Below are 15,734 nucleotides of genomic sequence, written 5' to 3'. Positions count from 1 at the left end.
TTTATCATTTTGGGGTTATGCATTAGAGACTGCCGCATTCACATTAAATAGGGCATCGGCTAAACCCGTTGAGACGACACCATATGAACTATGGTTTGGCAAGAAACCTAAGCTATCATTTCTTAAAGTTTGGGGATGCAACGCTTATGTCAAAAGGCTTTAGTCTGATAAGCTCGAACCCAAATTAGAGAAGTGCGTCTTCATAGGATACCCTAAGGAAACTATTGGGCACACCTTCTACCACATATCCGAAGGCAAGATAATTGTTGCCAAGAATGGGTCCTTTCTAGAGAAGGAGTTTCTCTCGAAAGAAGTGAGTGGGAGGAAAGTAGAACTTGATGAGGTAACTGTACCTATTCTCGAATTGGAAAGTAGCACATCAGAGAAAACCGTTCCCGTGATGCCTATACCGACCAGAGAGGAAGCTAATGATAATGATCATGAAGCTTCGAATTAAGTTACTACTGAACTTCGTAGGTCGACCAGAACACGTTCTGCACCAGAGTGGTACGGTAATCCTGTCCTGAAAGTCATGTTGTTAGACAACATCGAACCTACAAACTATGAAGAAGCTATGATGAGCCCAGATTCTGATAAATGGCTTGAGGCCATGAAATCTGAGATAGGATCCATGTATGAGAACAAAGTATGTACTTTGGTGGAATTGCCCGATGATCGCAAGCCATTGACAATAAATGGATCTTCAAGAAGAAGACAGACGCTGATGGTAATATCACTGTCTATAAAGCTCGACTTGTCATGAAAGGTTTTCGACAAGTTCAAGGGGTTGACTACGATGAGATTTTCTCACGCGTAGCGATGCTTAAGTATGTCCAAATCGTGTTAGCAATTGCCGCATTTTATGATTATGAAATCTGGCAAATGGAAGTCAAAATTGCATTCCTTAATGGATTTCTTAAAGAAGAGTTGTATATGATGCAACCAGAAGGTTTTGTTGATACTAAACGTGCTGACAAAGTGTGCAAGCTCCAGTGATCCATCTATGGACTGGTGCAAGCATCTCAGAGTTGGAATATACGCTTTGATGAGGTGATCAAAGCATATGGTTTTATACAGAATGATGGTGAAGCCTGTATTTACTAGAAAGTGAGTGGGAGCTCTGTAACATTTCTGATATTATATGTGGATGACATATTGTTGATTGGAAATGATATAGAATTTCTGGATAGCATAAAAGGATACTTGAATAAGAATTTTTCAATGAAAAATCTCAGTGAAGCTATTACATAGTGGAAGATCTATACGGATAGATTGAAACGCTTAATAGGACTTTCATAAAGCACATACCTTGGCAAAGTTCTGAAGAAGTTCAAAATGGACCAGTCAAAGAAAGGGTTCATGCCTGTGTTGCAAGGTGTGAAGTTGAGTAAGATTCAAAACCCGACGGTAGAAGATAGAGAGAGAGAATGAAAGTCATTCCCTATGCATCAGCCATAGGTTCTATTATGTATGCCATGATGTGTACTAGACCTGATGTGTGCCTTGCCATGAGTTTGGCAAGGGGGTACAATAGTAATCCAGGAGTGGATCATTGGACAGGGTCAAAATTATCCTTAGAGGACTAAGGAAATGTTTCTCGGTTATGGAGGTGATAAAGATTTCATAATAAAAGGTTACGCCGATGCAAGCTTTGACACCAATCCGGATGACTCTGAGTCTCAATCTAGATACGTATTAAACATGGGAGCAATTAGATAGAGTAGCTAATGTAGAGCATTGTAGACATAGAAATTTGTAAAATACATACGGATCTGAATATGGCAGCCCATTGACTAAACCTCTCTAACAAGAAAAACATGATCACACCTTAGTACTCTTTGGGTGTTAAATGATGTCTACTACACAACCTTCTTCTTGTAGACGTTGTTGGGCCTCCAAGTGCAGAGGTTTGTAGGACATTAGCAATTTTCCCTCAAGTGGATGACCTAAGGTTTATCAATCCGTAGGAGGCGTAGGATGAAGATGGTCTCTCTCAAGCAACCCTGCAACCAAATAACAAAGAGTCTCTTGTGTCCCCAACACACCCAATACAATGGTAAATTGTATAGGTGCACTAGTTCGGCGAAGAGATGGTGATACAAGTGCAATATGGGTAGTAGATAATAGTTTTTGTAATCTGAAAATATAAAAACAGCAAGGTAGCAAGTGATAAAAGTGAGCATAAACGGTAATGCAATGCGTTGAAACAAGGCCTAGGGTTCATACTTTCACTAGTGCAAGTCCTCTCAACAATAATAACATAATTGGATCATATAACTATCCCTCAACATGCAACAAAGAGTCACTCCAAAGTCACTAATAGCGGAGAACGAACGAAGAGATTATGGTAGGGTACGAAACCACCTCAAAGTTATTCTTTCCAATCAATCCGTTGGGCTATTCCTATAAGTGTCACAAACAGCCCTAGAGTTTGTATTAGAATAACACCTTAAGACACAAATCAACCAAAACCCTAATGTCACCTAGATACTCCAATGTCACCTCAAGTATCTGTGGGTATGATTATATGATATGCATCACACAATCTCAGATTCATCTATTCAACCAACACAAAGGACCTCAAAGAGTGCCCCAAAGTTCTACCGGAGAATCACGACAAAAACGTGTGTCAACCCCTATGCATAGGTTCATGGGCGGAACCCGCAAGTTGATCACCAAAACATACATCAAGTGAATCACGTGGTATCCCATTGTCACCACAGATACGCATGGCAAGACATACATAAAGTGTTCTCAAATCTTTAAAGACTCAATCCGAAAAGATAACTTCAAAGGGGAAACTCAATCCATTACAAGAGAGTAGAGGGGGAGAAGAAACATAAGATCCAACTATAATAGCAAAGCTCGTGATACATCAAGATCGTGCCAAATCAAGAACACGAGAGAGAGAGAGAGAGAGATCAAACACATAGCTACTGGTACATACCCTCAGCCCCGAGGGAGAACTACTCCCTCCTCGTCATGGAGAGCACCGGGATGATGAAGATGGCCACCGGAGAAGGATTCCCCCTCCGGCAAGGTGCCGGAACGGGTCTAGATTGGCTTTCGGTGGCTACGGAGACTTCTGGCGGTGGAACTCCTGATCTATTCTGCTCCCCGGTGTTTTAGGGTATATGGAGATATATATATAGGCGGAAGAAGTACGTCAGGGGGGCCACGAGGGGCCCACGAGGGTGGAGGGCGCACCCTAGGGGGGTGGGCGCCCCCCTACCTCGTGGCCTCCTCGAAGCTTCCCTTGCGTGCACTTCAAGTCTTCTGGGCTTTTTTCCTTCCAAAAATGAGTTCCGTGAAGTTTCAGGTCAATTGGACTCCGTTTGATTTTCCTTTTCTTTGAAACCCTAAAACAAGGTAAAAAAACAGAAACTGGCACTGGGCTCTGGGTTAATAGGTTAGTCCCAAAAATAATATAAAAGTGTATAATAAAGCCCATAAACATCCAAAACAGTAGATAATATAGCATGGAGCAATAAAATATTATAGATACGTTGGAGACATATCAGCATCCCCAAGCTTAATTCCTACTCGTCCTCGAGTAGGTAAATAATAAAAACAGAATTTTTGATGTGGAGTGCTACTTGGCATAATTTCAATGTAATTCTTCTTAATTGTGGCATGAATATTCAGATCCATAAGATTCAAGACAAAAGTTCATATTGACATAAAAATAATAATACTTCAAGCATACTAACTAATAAATTATGTCTTCTCAAAATAACATGGCCAAAGAAAGTTCATCCCTACAAAATCATATAGTTTAGTCATGCTCCATTTTCATCACACAAGAATGCTCTCATCATGCACAACCCCGATGACAAGCCAAGCAATTGTTTCATACTTTAGTAATCTCAAACCTATAAACTTTCACGCAATATATGAGCGCGAGCCATGGACATAGCACTATGGGTGGAATAGAATATAATGAGGGGGGTTATGTGGATAAGACAAAAAAGGAGAAAGTCTCACATCAACGAGGCTAATCAATGGGCTATGGATATGCCCACCGATTGATATTAATGCAAGGAGTATGGATTGCCATGCAACGGATGCACTAGAGCTATAAATGTATGAAAGCTCAACAAAAGAAACTAGTGGGTGTGCATCCAACTTGCTTGCTCACGAAGACCTAGGGCACTTGAGGAGGCCCATTGTTGGAATATACAAGCCAAGTTCTATAATGAAAATTCCCACTAGTATATGAAAGTGACAAAACAAGAGACTCTCTATCATGAAGATTACGGTGCTACTTTGAAGCACAAGTGTGGCAAAGGATAGTAGCATTGTCCCTTCCCTTCTCTTTTTTATGGCCTTTCTCTTTTTGGGGGGCCTTCTCTTTTTTATGGTCTTTCTCTTCTTTTTTTTATTCCTCACTTGGGACAATGCTCTAGAAAATGATGATCATCACACTTCTATTTATTTACAACTCAATGATTACAACTCAATACTAGAACAAAAGATGACTCTATATGAATGCCTCCGGCGGTGTACCGGGATATGAAATGAATCAAGAGTGACATGTATGAAAGAATTATGAATGGTGGCTTTGCCACAAATACGATGTCAACTACATGATCATGCAAAGCAATATGACAATGATGAATGTGTCATGATAAACGGAATGGTGGAAAGTTGCATGGCAATATATCTCGGAATGGCTATGGAAATGCCATAATACGTAGGTATGGTGGCTGTTTTGAGGAAGATATAAGGAGGTTTATGTGTGAAAGAGCGTATCATATCACGGGGTTTGGATGCACCGGTGAAGTTTGCACCAACTCTCAATGTGAGAAAGGGCAATGCACGGTACCGAAGAGGCTAGCAATGATGGAAGGGTGAGAGTGCGTATAATCCATGGACTCAACATTAGTCATAAAGAACTCACATACTTATTGAAAAAATCTACAAGTCATCAAAAACCTCGGCACTATGCGCATGCTCCTAGGGGGATAGATTGGTAGGAAAAAACCATCGCTCGTCCCCGACCGCCACTCATAAGGAAGACAATCAAATAACACCTCATGTTTCAAATTTGTTACATAATATTTACCATACGTGCATGCTACGGGACTTGCAAACTTCAACACAAGCATTTCTCAATTTCACAACTACTCAACTAGCACGACTTTGATATTATTACCTCCATATCTCAAAACAGTCAATAAGCATCAAAATTCTCTTAGTATTCAATACTTTATATGAAAGTTTTTACTATTCTTGGATGCCTAGCATATTAGGATTATTTAAGAAAATTACCATGCTATTCTAAATACTCTCAAAATAATATAAGTGAAGCATGAGAGTTCATCTATTTATTCAAAATAAAACTACCACCGTGCTCTAAAAGGATATAAGTGAAGCACTAGAGCAACAACAAACTACTCCGAAAGATATAAGTGAAGATCAATGAGTAGTCGAATAATTATGCAACTATGTGAAGACTCTCTAACATTATATAATTTCAGATCTTGGTACTTTATTCAAACAGCAAGCAAAACAAAATAAAATGACATGACGCTCCAAGCAAAACACATATCATGTGGCGAATAAAAATATAGCTCCAAGTAAAGTTACCGATGAACGAAGACGAAAGAGGGGATGCCTTCCGGGGCATCACCAAGCTTAGGCTCTTGGTTGTCCTTGAATATTACCTTGGGGTGACTTGGGCATCCCCAAACTTAGGCTCTTTCCGCTCCTTATTCCATAGTCCATCGAATCCTTACCCAAAACTTGAAAACTTCACAACACAAAACTTAACAGAAAACTCGTAAGCTCCGTTAGTATAAGAAAATAAATCACCACTTCAAGGTACTGTAATGAACTCATTCTTTATTTATATTGGTGTTAAAACTACTGTATTCTAACTTCCCTGTGGTTTATAAACTATTTTACTAGCCATAGATTCATCAAAATAAGTAAACAACACATGAAAACAGAATCTGCCAAAAACAGAACAGTCTGTAGTAATCTGAATCAAACGTATACTTCTGGAACTCATAAAATTCTCAAATAAATTGATGGACCTGAGGAATTTATCTATTAATCATCTTAAAAAATAATTAACTAAATATCACTCTCCAAATAAAAATGGCAGCAATTCTCGTGAGCGCTAAAGTTTCTGTTTTTACAGCATGATCACAAAGACTTCCCCCAAGTCTTCCCAAAGGTTCTACTTGGCACAAACACTAATTAAAAGCATAAAACCACATATAAAAAGAGGATATATGAATTATTTATTACTAAACAGGAACAAAAAGCAAGGAACTAAAATAAAATTGGGTTGCCTCCCAACAAGCGCTATCGTTTAACGCCCCTAGCTAGGCATGATGATTTCAACGATGCTCACATAAAGAATAAGAATTGAAACATAAAGAGAGCATCATGAAGAATATGACTAACACATTTAAGTCTAACCCTATTCCTATGCATAGGGATTTTGTGAGCAAACAACTTATGAGAACAATAATCAACTTGCATAGGAAGGTAAAACAAGCATAACTTCAAAACTTTAAGCACATAGAGAGGAAACTTAATATTATTGCAATTCCTACAAGCATATGTTCCTCCCTCATAATAATTTGAAGTAGCATCATGAATAAATTCAAAGATATAACCAGCACCTAAAGCATTCTTTTCATGATCTACAAGCATAGAAATTTTATTGCTCTCCACATAAGCAAAATTCTTCTCATTTGGAATAGTGGGAGTATCATAAGAGACTCGAATACTATAAATTGTTTCCACATTAAAAGAGTAATGTTCAGAAAATTGGTAACCATAATCATGACAAGTTTTATAAATATAATCACTACTTTTTATAGCATATGTATCATCACAATAATCATCATAAGTAGGAGGCATGCTATCATCATTATAAATTTGCATATCAAAACTTGGGAGACTAAAAATATCATCTTCATTAAACATAGCATCCCCAAGCTTGAGACAAACATTAATTGCAGAAAATATATTCTCAAAAACATCATCTTCATCAAACATAGCATCCCCAAGCTTGGGCCTTTTCATATCATAAGCATAATCACTCTCATCATTAATTGTATGGATAGGACCAATAGTATAGCAATTATCATATTCTTCCAAGCAAGTGCCAAAAAGATTTTCAAGATCATAAGAAGTATCATTATCTTCCACAATTACATTTTCATGAGGCACAATATTAATAGGAGCACCATTATTTGGGAGGGATACCTTTTTACCTCTCTTCCTTTTTCTTTTCTTCTTCTTCACCACATCATGTGTGGGTTCAATCTTCTTTTTGGAGCTCCTTATTAATGAGATTGGTTGAATAGAAGGCTCCTCCTCGTTACATGATTCATCATAAGAAATAATAGGAGGATACTAGGAAGTCTCTTCCCTTTCATTATTATTCTCTTCATCTTCTATTTGTTTTCTTTTCTTTATGTAGTTGGCAATATAAGGATTTTCAATACAATTCACCGGACAATACATATAAATTTCCTCTAGATCAAAATGAAGAACTCTATCAAGGGCAAATTTTGGAATATCCTTAGTTATACGTTTCATTTCTTCATAACCCAAGAGCAAACTAAGTTCATTATCATGTGCAAGGGAAATCAAGTCATCACAATTTTTGGACACGATACGATCATGAAACAATTTGCATTGGGTATTGAAATGACCATGTTCATTGCAAAGCTCACAAGTATGGCCAATATAATTTAAATTTTCAGAAAATTCATCTAGCCTTTCTTGCAACAATTTAGTTTCTAAGTACTTATGCCTCTTGCAATATCTATCTTCCTTATTTGGTGTGTACGTACAAACCCAATGTACTCCACAAAAATTGACATGTTTATAGGAGACATCATAACTAGTGCAACCATCATTAGTATCATGGATATTCAAAGAATTCATACTAACAATATTGCAATCATGCTCATCATTCAAAGATTTAGTGCCAAACATTTTATAGATTTCTTCTTCTAGAACTTGAGCACAATTTTCCTTTCCATCATACTCACGAAAGATATTAAAAAGGTGAAGCGTATGAGACAAACTCAATTCCATTTTTTATAGTTTTCTTTTATAAACTAAACTAGTGATAAAACAAGAAACTAAAAGACTCGATTGCAAGATCTAAAGATATACCTTCAAGCACTCACCTCCCCGGCAACGGCACCGTAAAAGAGCTTGATGTCTACTACACAACCTTCTTCTTGTAGACGTTGTTGGGCCTCCAAGTGCAGAGGTTTGTAGGACAGTAGCAATTTTCCCTCAAGTGGATGACCTAAGGTTTATCAATCCGTAGGAGGCGTAGGATGAAGATGGTCTCTGTCAAGCAACCCTGCAACGAAATAACAAAGAGTCTCTTGTGTCCCCAACACACCCAATACAATGGTAAATTGTATAGGTGCACTAGTTCGGTGAAGAGATGGTGATACAAGTGCAATATGGGTAGTAGATAATAGTTTTTGTAATCTGAAAATATAAAAACAGCAAGGTAGCAAGTGATAAAAGTGAGCATAAACGGTATTGCAATGTGTTGAAACAAGACCTAGGGTTCATACTTTCACTAGTGCAAGTCCTCTCAACAATAATAACATAATTGGATCATATAACTATCCCTCAACATGCAACAAAGAGTCACTCCAAAGTCACTAATAGCGGAGAACGAACGAAGAGATTATGGTAGGGTACGAAACCACCTCAAAGTTATTCTTTCCAATCAATCCGTTGGGCTATTCCTATAAGTGTCACAAACAGCCCTAGAGTTCGTACTAGAATAACACCTTCAGACACAAATCAACCAAAACCCTAATGTCACCTAGATACTCCAATGTCACCTCAAGTATCTGTGGGTATGATTATACGATATGCATCACACAATCTAAGATTCATCTATTCAACCAACACAAAGGACCTCAAAGAGTGCCCCAAAGTTCTACCAGAGAATCACGACGAAAACGTGTGCCAACCCCTATGCATAGGTTCATGAGCGGAACCCTCAAGTTGATCACCAAAACATACATCAAGTGAATCACGTGGTATCCCATTGTCACCACAGATACGCACGGCAAGACATACATCAAGTGTTCTCAAATCTTTAAAGACTCAATCCGAAAAGATAACTTCAAAGGGGAAACTCAATCCATTACAAGAGAGTAGAGGGGGAGAAGAAACATAAGATCCAACTATAATAGAAAAGCTCGCGATACATCAAGATCGTGCCAAATCAAGAACACGAGAGAGAGAGAGAGATCAAACACATAGCTACTGGTACATACCCTCAGCCCTGAGGGATAACTACTCCCTCCTCGTCATGGAGAGCACCGGGATGATGAAGATGGCCACCGGAGAAAGATTCCCCCTCCGGCAGGGTGCCGGAACGGGTCTAGATTGGCTTTCGGTGGATACGGAGACTTCTGGCGGCGGAACTCCTGATCTATTCTGCTCCCCGATGTTTTTAGGGTATATGGAGATATATAGGTGGAAGAAGTATGTCAGGGGGCCACGAGGGGCCCATGAGGGTGGAGCTCACTACAGGAATCCAGTACTTTGCCGTCTTCCATGGCGGACGGCAAAGGCAGGGACGGCTGACGGCAAAGCACTTTGCCGTCCGCGGCGGACGGCAAACAGTGATGGCAAAGATAGGGTAGGCAAACAGGTCCTTTGCCGTCTGCTTTTTATGGCGGACGGCAAAGAGCCCTTTGCCTACAGCGGCTGACGGCAAAGAGGGGGGACGGAAAAATGTTGCACGTCCACCAGAGTTACTCCGTTAGGCGGCTAACGGCGGCCTTTGTCGTCCGCTAGCGGACGGCAAATTAGGTCTTTGCCAGCAGCCAGTTCTTTGCCGTCTGCTTTTTGGTAGCTGATGGCAAAGAGATTCTTTGCCGTCCGCTAGCTGACGGCAAAGAGCTGGCAGATGGCAAAGTAGCTGATTCCAGTAGTGGAGGGCGCACCCTAGGGGGTGGGCACGCCCCCCTACCTCGTGGCCTCCTCGACGCTTCCCTTACATGCACTTCAAGTCTTCTGGGCTTCTTTCCTTCCAAAAATGAGTTCCGTGAAGTTTCAGGTCAATTGGACTCCGTTTGATTTTCCTTTTCTTCAAAACCCTAAAACAAGGTAAAAAACAGAAACTGGCACTGGGCTCTGGGTTAATAGGTTAGTCCCAAAAATAATATAAAAGTGTATAATAAAGCCCATAAACATCCAAAATAGTAGATAATATAGCATGGAGCAATCAAAAATTATAGATACGTTGGAGAAGTATCATTAAACACATGGTGATGTGAACTAGATTATTGACTCTAGTAAACTCTTTGGGTGTTAGTCACATGGCAATATCAACTATGGGTGTTAATCACATGGCGATGTGAACTAGATTATTGACTCTAGTGCAAGTGGGAGACTAATGGAAATATGCCCTTGAGGCAATAATAAAATTGTTATTATTATATTTCCTAAATCATGATAAAGGTTTATTAATCATGCTAGAATTGTATTGACTGGAAACTTAAATACATGTGTAGATACATAAACAAATACCATGTCCCTAGTGAGCCTCTACTAGACTAGCTTGTTGATCAAAGATGGTTAAGGTTTCCTAACAATAGACATGGATTGTCATTTGATAACGAGATCACATCATTAGGAGAATGATCTGATGGACAAGACCCAACTGTTAGCATAGCATCTGATCGTTCAGTTTATTGCTACTACTTTCTTAATGTCAAATACATGTTTCTTCGACCATGAAATCATGCAACTGGATACCGGAGGAATACCTTGTGTGCTATCAAATGTCACAACGTAACTGGGTGATCATAAAGATTCTCTATAGGTATCTCTGAAGGTGTATGTTGAGTTGGCGTGAATCGAGTTTGGGATTTGTCACTCCGTGTAACGGAGAGGTATCTCTGGGCCCTCTCGGTAATACATCATCACAAGAAGCTTGCAAGAAAAGTGACTAAGGAGTTAGTTACAATATGATGTATTACAAAACGAGTAAAGAGACTTGTCGGTAACGAGATTGAACTAGGTATAGAGATACGACGATCGAATCTCGGGCAAGTAACATACCGACAGACAAAGGGAATTACGTATGTTGTCATAAAGGTTCAATGATAAAAGATTGTCGTGGAATATGTAGGAATCAATATGGGCATCTAGGTCCCGTTATTGGTTATTGACCGGATAGGTGCCTCGGTCATGACTACATAATTCCCGAACCTGGAGGGTCGCACGCTTAACGTCCGTTGACGCTAAAGTAGTATTGGGATATTTGATGAGTGGTAACCAAATCTTGTTCGGAGTCCCAGATGAGATTTCGGGCATCACGAAGAGTCTCGTAATGGTCAAGAGGTAAATATTTATATATGGGAAGTCATATTTTGGGTTCCGGAGAACGGTGTAGTTTTTTCAGTATTGTACCGGGAAGCTTTGAGAAGGTTCCGGAGGATTTCGGAGGGGTCCGGAAGTCCACAAGTGGGTCCACCATGACCCAAGGGCTAGCATGGGATGCGGGGAGGCGCTCTGGCCTTATTGAGCTAGGCGCACCAAGTCCTCAAAAGCCCATGTGGCTAGGGAAGGCAAAAAAGGAAGGAGTCCTAGTAGGAATAGGATTGGACTTAGTCCAAGTCCTCTCCCCCTTAGTTGCGCCCTAGGGCTTGGAGGGGTTGTTTCCCATGCCCCTCCACCTATATAGAGGGGAGGGGCGCCCCAAGAGGACACACCAAGCCCTTGGCGCCCCTCTCTCTCCCGTTACTTTGTAGTTCCACCGCCTCATCCCGACAATGCTTACCGAACCGTTGTCGGTGCTCCACTACCACCATCACCACCACGCCATCATGTTGGCTGTGATCCCATCTACTTCTCCTCTCCTGCTTGCTGGATCAAGAAGGAGGAGACGTCATCGAGACACATGTGTGCTAAACTCGGAGGTGTCGTCCATTCGGCACTAGATTGGTTGGATCGTAATCAGATCGTGAAGAGTACGACTACATCAACCGCGTTGATAAATGCTTCTGCTTAGCAATCTACAAGGGTATGTAGATGCTCTCCCCCTCTCGTAGATGTTCATCTCCTAGATTGATCTTGGTGAGCGTAGGGATTTTTTGTTTCCCATGCAATGTTCCCCATCAGGATTTTCATCGAAATGGTGCAGTGCACCTTGTGCTATGCAAGCATGTCATCATGCAATGAATCATCCATTATAAATAGAAAGAGAAATAACGCCACGCGGCAGGGACCGAGACTGTCAATGGAGCGGGGGACGCAGCAACACGATGGGGCTGTTGGTCGGTCAGGTGGTGAGGTAGCTGGGCAGCGGGGCAGGGTGTAGAAGTGGTGGGGCGGTGGGCCATCACCGGTGGTGGTGTATGTCACCAGCGGGGCTGATGGCTAGCAAGTGCATAATGTTTAGTTGTAGCTTTTTTGAAGTAAGAGTATCGATCGCACAGGGAGCACGAGAATTGGGGTTTTGTCTCTCATACTGACTTATGAAATTGTACCTGCAAGTGATCGTAGACTCAAAGAAAAGTGAGGACGGGGTTGAACGTTGGTTTTGGGGAAGTGCAAACTTAAAATAAACAACATAAACTAAAATAAAAATAGTAGAAAAAGTAGCAAGTGAACTGATAGAGGAGTAAGGCGTTCTCAAGAAGTCTAGAATTTCCATTGATATGTTTCTAACGCAACCTATGCAATGACATAGTATTATTTGGATACCTAAGCCACTCTTGAAGTGTACTCCAGGTGGAGCTGGGTACAAAACATGCTCTACTCTAGATAGATTTCATGCCACGCACGCCACCGTCGTAGTTCCCCCCTGCGGGTTACAACTATGATAATTAAGGGTTTTCCTGTGGACGCAACCTCACTGAGGGTTCTCCGTAATTCCCCTATCAATTGTTAAACCTAGGGATGAAGGCTTCTACTGTCACCTTGAATTACCTTCACTCCCTAACTCTTACAACGATAGTGATACACTCCGTGGCCTTTCGGTGAAAATGTTGAGTGGGGCCCCTTCACAACGTTCACGAAGTTTACTAAGCTAAATCATTCAGCAGAGAATCTCATATCCCTATTAATGTTTCAGCTCCTATATATACCAAGGTTCACCCAGATCCCCAAGAACTAGGGGGTCTACTCATACATAGGGCGACAAATATCATGAAGATGGTAATGAACATGGAAGGATCAAACAATTAACACACAAGATTATCCACTAGGGTTCCGATGTTACAACGAGATGATGAAGTGAAGGAAATACGCTCTAGAGGCAATAATAAAGTTGTTATTTATATTTCCTTATATCATGATAAATGTTTATTATTCAAGCTAGAATTGTATTAATCGGAAACTTAGTACATGTGTGAATACATAGACAACAGAGTGTCCCCAGTATGCCTCTACTAGACTAGCTCGTTAATCAAAGATGGTTAAGTTTCCTGACCATAGACATGGCAAAGGTAAGAAGGGGAATTTCAAGAAGAACAGAAAGCAAGTTGCTGCTCAAGTGAAGAAACCCAAGTCTGGACCTAAGCCTGAGACTGAGTGATTCTACTGCAAAGGAACTGGTCATTAGAAGCGAAACTGCCCCAAGTATTTGGCGGATAAGAAGGATGGCAAAGTGAAAGGTATATTTGATATACATGTTATTGATGTGTACCTTACTAATGGTCGTAGTAGCGCCTGGGTATTTGATACTGGTTCTGTTGCTCATATTTGCAACTCGAAACAGGGGCTATGGATTAAACGAATATTGGCTAAGGACGAGGTGACGATGCGCGTGGGAAATGGTTCCAAAGTCGATGCGATCGCCATCGGCACGCTACCTCTACATCTACCTTCAGGATTATTTTTAGACCTGAATAATTGTTATTTGGTGCCAGCGTTAAGCATGAACATTATATCTGGATCTTGTTTGATGTGAGATGGTTATTCATTTAAATCAGAGAATAATGGTTGTTCTATTTATATGAGTAATATCTTTTATGGTCATGCACCCTTGATGAGTGGTCTATTTTAGGTGAATCTCGATCATAGTGATACACATATTCATAATATTGAAGCCAAAAGATGCAAAGTTAATAATGATAGTGCAAATTATTTGTGGCACTGCCGTTTAGGTCATATTGGTGTAAAGCGCATGAAGAAACTCCATGCTGATGGGCTTTTGGAATCACTTGATTATGAATCACTTGATGCTTGTGAACCATGCCTCATGGGCAAGATGACTAAAACTCCATTCTCCGGAACAATCGAGCGAGCAACAGACTTGTTGGAAATAATACATACTGATGTATGCGGTCCGATGAGTGTTGAGGCTCGCGGCAGGTATCGTTATTTTCTGACCTTCACAGATGATTTGAGCGGATATGGGTATATATTCTTAATGAAACATAAGTCTGAAACATTTGAGAAGTTCAAATAATTTCAGAGTGAAGTGGAAAATCATCGTAACAAGAAAATAAAGTTTCTACGATCTGATCGTGGAGGTGAATATTTGAGTTATGAGTTTTTCTTCATTTGAAACAATGTGAAATAGTTTCACAACTTACGCCACTTGGAACACCACAAAGTAATGGTGCGTCCGAACATCGTAATCATACTTTATTAGATATGGTGTGATCTATGATGTCTCTTACTAATTTACCGCTATCATTTTTGGGGTTATGCTTTAGAGACGGCTGCATTCACGTTAAATAGGGCGCCATCTAAATCTGTTGAGGCGACACCATATGAACTGTGGTTTGGCAAGAAACCCAAGTTGTCATTTCTTAAAGTTTGGGGTTGCGATGCTTATGTAAAAAAGCTTCAACCTGATAAGCTCGAACCCAAATCGAAGAAATGTGTCTTCATAGGATACCCAAAGGAAACTGTTCGGTACACCTTCTATCACAGATCCGAAGGCAAGATATTCGTTGCTAAGAATGGATCATTTCTAGAGAAGGAGTTTCTCTCGAAAGAAGTGAGTGGGAGGAAAGTAGGACTTGATGAGGTAATAGTACATGCTCACTTATTGGAAAGTAGTTCATCACAGAAATCAGTTCTAGTGATTCCTACACCAATTAGTGAGGAAGCTAATTATGATGACCATGAAACTTCTGATGAAGTTACTACTAAACCTCGTAGGTCAACTAAAGTAATATCTGCACTAGAGTGGTACGGTAATCCTGTTCTGGAGGTCATGTTACTTGACCTTGATGAACCTATGAACTATGAGGAAGCGATGATGAGCCTAGATTCCACGAAATGGCTTGAGGCCATGAAATCTGAGATGGGATCCATGTATGAGAACAAAGTATGGACTTTGGTTGACTTGCCCGATGATCGGCAAGCAATAGAGAATAAATGGATCTTCAAGAAAAAGATTGACGTTGACGGTAATATTACTGTCTACAAAGCTCGACTTGTTGCGAAAGGTTTTCGACAAGTTCAAGGAGTTGACTATGATGAGACCTTCTCACCCGTAGCAATGCTTAAGTCTGTCCGAATCATGTTAGCAATTGCCACATTTTATGATTATGAAATTTGGCAAATGGATGTCAAAACTGCATTCCTTAATGGATATCTTAAAGAATAGTTGTATATGATGCAACCAGAAGGTTTTGTCGATCCAAAAGGTGCTAACAAAGTGTGCAAGCTCCAGCGATCCATTTATGGACTGGTGCAAGCCTCTTGGAGTTGGAATATATGCTTTGATAGTGTGATCAAAGCATATGGTTTTATACAGA

This window comes from Triticum urartu, chromosome 6A, assembly GCF_056163025.1.
Source record: "Triticum urartu cultivar PI428250 chromosome 6A, HENAU_Tu73, whole genome shotgun sequence".
NCBI classification, from domain to species: Eukaryota; Viridiplantae; Streptophyta; class Magnoliopsida; order Poales; family Poaceae; genus Triticum; species Triticum urartu.
Note: the sequence above shows the minus strand (reverse complement) of the source record.